Here is a 5469-nt window from a genome sequence, read left to right on the forward strand (position 1 = left end):
TGTGAAATTTGGAGGAGGCGGCTGAGAACCCAGCACCCTAGTAACCCAGACACAAAGAGGGAGGAGACACACCTTCATGAAGCAAGGTGGAGCTGTCTGGATTCCTATTCATTTGTTGCTCACACTGCCTTTAACTTTTTTTAGACAGGTTGGAGTCAGCTAAACTGCATGTACTGAACATTCCCCTTCCTATATTGTCTCACACTCAAATATTTCTTGGATGTGGTAATTATCTGCCCTTGCACACAGCATTTATTCTGGCAGGGTGACTCTGACATTGTTATTTTCCTTGTACTATTCAGCAATAGTTTTCTTTTTTGCAGCAGGCAGACTAATGGAATAACCTGGTTACTACCAGCATGCTCCTCATGGACACATCTCACAGCACATCAGAGAGACTCGGGATCTTATACAGTATCTTTATCAGAGGTCACTCTGCTTGTGCAGAATACCTTCTGCTGTCTTTCTGACCCTAGGTGGACACATATAGGTAGAAAGCCTAGAGGGCATCACAGTGCTCACCTCAGGTCCATTTCATTGTGGCCCTTTACTATGTGTTATCATTTACACCCTGCATGTTAATACAGGATGCTGCAAAATCAGTATGGAAGCATTTTATACCCACTTTGCACTGGTATAAATGACTAGTTAAGGTGCAGAACAATGGTCAATCAGGCATATCTTTTCTAGGGAGATCAGAGCTTTCCAAATCTTTTTGTAGATTAGGCCAAATCTTCATGAGCAGATTGTTGCATGGAGCATCTCCCCTCCCATTCAGAATCCTGTAGACCACGTTCCCTCCCAGCTATGATCACATAAACAACTACTGCGGTTGCTGCAAGTGTAATGTATGGAAAAGTAATATTAGGAAACTATTTCATGTATTTTTAGATTCTTTAGTGCAATGTGGCAGCTAGAAATGAAGACAGCCAGTACCACTGGACCCAGCAGCGCTCCACAAATCATGAGCAATGCTTTACTGAGCTCCAGTGGGCCAGACACACACGCCATGGTTTAAGAACCACACAGCTATTTTTATTTTTCAATTTTATTTTGCTTGTAGCACCATGGTACCTAAGTGTGGAAGAAAAGTAGGTGCACAATATGAGAAACAAAAGGCACTTCTCTCTTTTCCCTGGCAGGAGAGTGACTTTGCATGATGTTTGTTTGCTTGTTTGTTTGTTTTTGTTTTTACATTCTAAGATCCTAAGATTCTGTTGTTGGAAAGGAGAGGCGGGGGGGGGGGGGGGGGAGAAGAAGGAGATCTTATTGAAAAGGTATATTTTACACTTTGATCTCAACACCATCACGTTTGCAGTCAGTCTGACCTTCTCTGGCAAGGAGCTCTACATCTGGGGTCATGCTGCCAAGGGGTTCCCACTGTCTGACACTCAGAAGTTGAATCTATTCAGCTGGAATGGAGTGGTCTATGAGAACCATAGTGCTGATACAATATGCAGAATTCTAGCTGCCGTATCTGTTTTTTTCAAGGCACTCGGCAAACTCCACCTCTTTCCCCAGGCTTCTGGGGAGAGAGGAAAGCTAAGGGCTTCATTTGTTCAGACATGCTCTGATGACAGGCTCTCCTCCACCTGAGATGTGGTGCTGTTCACCCTTTCTTTTCTTGAAGATCCACAGTGATACATTGTATTTCACGTCATTCCCCACAAATGAGGTACCATGGGTGTGGTTTTCCAAAAGGAAGTACGCTTGGGTGTGTGAGGAATAAAGGGTGCCAGTTTCATGTTACACTGTCTGTTGATACATCAGATAAGATGCACAGGTAGTTCCACTGTCAGTGGAAAAATACTCCCACACACCCATGATTTTGGCTTCTGCCATTTACCAGGTGCTATATTCGACAGGTGCTGGTTGCCTTTGGAGACAGCATTATAGAAATCTCCAGAAATTGTGACAATATTTATGGCCCTTCTTATTTCACTGGCTTTACCAATTAATTCTCTCTTGCTCCTGAATGCTCCCCTGCCTCATGATTAATTGGCACCATGGGAGTCTCACCATCCTCCCTCTCAGAAGAAAGATTTGGAAATGCATCATTCCCAGATGAGAATGTCTCTTCAGGTGCAGTGATCTTATCTGCTTTATCCCGTGTAGGGATGACAGGTGGTGCCATATCCTCTACACCCAAAAGAGCCCCACCTGGGCCTAACTGGTTACTTTTCCCAGACCAAGTAGAATGCTATGGCCTGTCATGTAAAAATGCCAAGTGATGAGGATGATCAAGCCCACATTAGGACTGTCCATTAGTTTTAGCCCTGGGCCTAAATGTGCCTTAGACAGACTTGGTTCCCCCCTCCATTGTTGCTATGTATACTCCAGCAACTCGTCATATGCTATCAGCATCAGTAACTGCAATAACTAAGACTTAATAGTAATATAGCTGGGGGATGGACTTGTTCCCCGGTCTCCTACCACATAGATTATGACCCCAATATGATAGTATGACGAGCTAATTTCAAGAAATGTTTTCAAATGTTACTACCCAAATCCCTATGTAAAACAATAGCAAAAGCCTGAAGCCGTTAATGCCTTAGGGCAACTGTGAACTATTTCACAGATACCCACACTATGCCCTCAGTTGCTAATCGGGGGTGAGGGGGAAGGTTAGGGTTTCTCTGTGCAAGACCCAAGTTCTTGAGCTATTGAGACACACTTGGTCTGGTTGCCAGGCCAGAGTTTGTTTTCAGACTACCTTTCAGTCAATATTAATCTACCTTGTTCATGAATAGGAAAATACACACAAAGCAAGACTAAGGTAACTGGGAGTTGTTTCAGCCCTTACCATTCCAAAATAACCCATTAACTTTTCAGGTATAAGAACTGCACTGCCAATTTACCAGGAGTCTGGGGGGATGGAACTAATTTATGCATGTCAAGTTTAATTTACACTAAATGCTGTTACTATAAATAGTATAAATACTATTCAAACTGTAAACTAGGAGATCTTCAATGATCTGAAACTCAAAAAAGAGTCCTACAAAAAGTGCAAACTAGGTCACATTACGAAGGATGAATATAAACAAACAACACAAGCAGGTAGGGACAAAATAAGAATTGCCAAGGCACAAAATAAGATTAAACTAGCTAAAGACAAACAGTAACAAGAAAATTTTCTACAAATACATTAGAAGCAAGAGGAAGACCAAGAACAGGGTAGGACCATTACTCAATGTAGAGAGAAAGACAATAACAGAAAATGTGGAAATGGCAGAAGTGCTAAATGACTTTTTTGTTTCAGTTTTCACCAAAAAGTTTAGTACGGATTGGACATCTAACATAGTGAACACCACTGAAAATGAGGTAAGGTCTGAGACTAAAATAGGGAAAGAAGAAGTTAAAAATTACTGAAACGAGTTAGATGTCTTCAAGTCAGCAGGGCCTGATGAAATACATCCTAGAATACTCAAGGAGCTGACTGAAGAGATATCTGAGCCATTAGCGATTATCCTTGAAAAGTCATGGAAGTCGGGAGAGATTCCAGACGACTGGAAAAGGGCAAATATAGTGCCAATCTATAAAAATGGGACTAAGGACAACTCAGGGAATTACAGACCACTCAGTTTAAGTTCAGCACCAGGAAAGATAATGGAACAAATAATCAAGCAACCAATTTGCAAATACCTAGCAGATAATAAGATAAGTAACAGACAACATTGATTTGTCAAGAACAAATCATGTCAAACCAACCTAATAGCTTTCTTTGACAGGGTAACAAGCCTTGTGGATGGGGGTGAAGCAGTAGATGTGGTATATCTTGACTTTAATAAAGCTTTTGATATGGTCTCATATGACCTTCTCATAAATAAAGTAGCAAAGTACAGTCTAGGTCAGGGGAGGGCAAACTACGACCCATGAGCCGCATCTGTCCTGTCAGGCCTTTTAATCTGGCCTCCAAGATCCCACCGGGCAGCAGGATCAAGGGCTTGCCGTGCTTCAGCTGGGTAGCGGGGTCAGGGGCTTGCCACACAGCTCCTACACATAGGGGCAGCCAGAGGTCTCTCCGCATGCTGCCCAGCCCTAAGCGCTGCCCCCCCCCCGTTCCCATTGGCCAAGAACTGCGGCCAATGGGAGCTGCAGGGGCTGTGCCTGCGGACAGGGCAGCATGCAGAGCCGCCTGGCTGGCACCATGCCTCCACATAGGAGGGGGCATGCCGCTGCTTCTGGGAGCTGCGGGAGTGGTGCCTGTGGATGGGGCAGCGCGTAGAACCCCCTGGCCATGCCTCTGCATAGGAGCTGGAGAAGGAACATGCTGCTGCTTCCAGGAGCTGCTTGAGGTAAGTGCTACCCAGATCCTGCACCCCTGATCCCCTCCCGCCCTGCGAACCCCTCGGTCCCAGCCCGGAGAACCCTCCTGCACCCCAAGCCACTCATCTCCAGCCCCACCCCAGAGCCCACACTCCCAGCCGGAGCCCTCACCCCCTCCCAGACCCTGACCCCCAATTTTGTGAGCATTCATGGCCTGCCATACAATTTTTATACCCAGATGTGGCCCTCGGGCCAAAAAGTTTACCTATCCCTGGTCTAGATGGAGCTACTATAATGTGGGTGCATAATTGGTTGGAAAATCGTTCCCAGAGTGTAATTATCAGTGGTTCACAGTCAAGCTGGAAGGACATATCAAGTGGGGTCCCGCAGGGATCGTTCCTGGGTCCTGTTCTGTTCAATATCTTCATAAATGATTTGGATAATGATATAAAGAGTACACTTATAAAGTTTGTGAATGATACCAAGCTGGAAGGGGTTGCAAGTGCTTTGGAGGATATGATTAAAATTCAAAATGATCTGGACAAACTGGAGCAATGGTCTGAAGTAAACAGGAGAAAATTCAATAAGGACAAACTGCAAAGTACTCCACTTAGGAAAGTACAATCAGTTGCACACATACAAAATGGGAAATGGCTGCCTAGGAAGGAGTCCTGCAGAAAGGGATCTGCAGATCATAGTGGATCACAAGCTAAATATGAGTCAACAGTGTAGTTTTGCCAAAGGATGTTTTGGGACTCTCAGAGGATGCGTATTGTGAACTCTCACCTTTATGCAAGGGGAGGAGGTGTAACTAATGACAACCAAGCAGCAGGACAATTTTAATACTTCAGGGGGCATATGTAATTATGTTTATTAAAGTTATCTAATGCTTTGCAGGTATTTTCCAGATTATTCAGTAGCTCACCAATTTGCCAAACTAACCTTTGGTGCCGAAATGACTGTGCTTGGTGTCCGCTTCAGGTTGGATTTTTTTTTTTAAGTTTGATAAAAAAATAGCACAGCCTTTTAAGATGAGGTTATTGTGAACAAAAGGCAGCTTGTCAACATTAGAAAGAGTTTTTTATACAGTCAACAATGGTAGTAGCTCCATGGTTTAGAATAGACACCCACAACCAAGATCGGAAGTGGTGATCGTTGGTCCTCTAAACACAAACAGGAAAATGCACAAGGGACCAGAACTGT

The sequence above is a fragment of the Mauremys reevesii genome, linkage group 2, assembly GCF_016161935.1.
Source record: "Mauremys reevesii isolate NIE-2019 linkage group 2, ASM1616193v1, whole genome shotgun sequence".
Lineage (NCBI taxonomy): Eukaryota > Metazoa > Chordata > Testudines > Geoemydidae > Mauremys > Mauremys reevesii.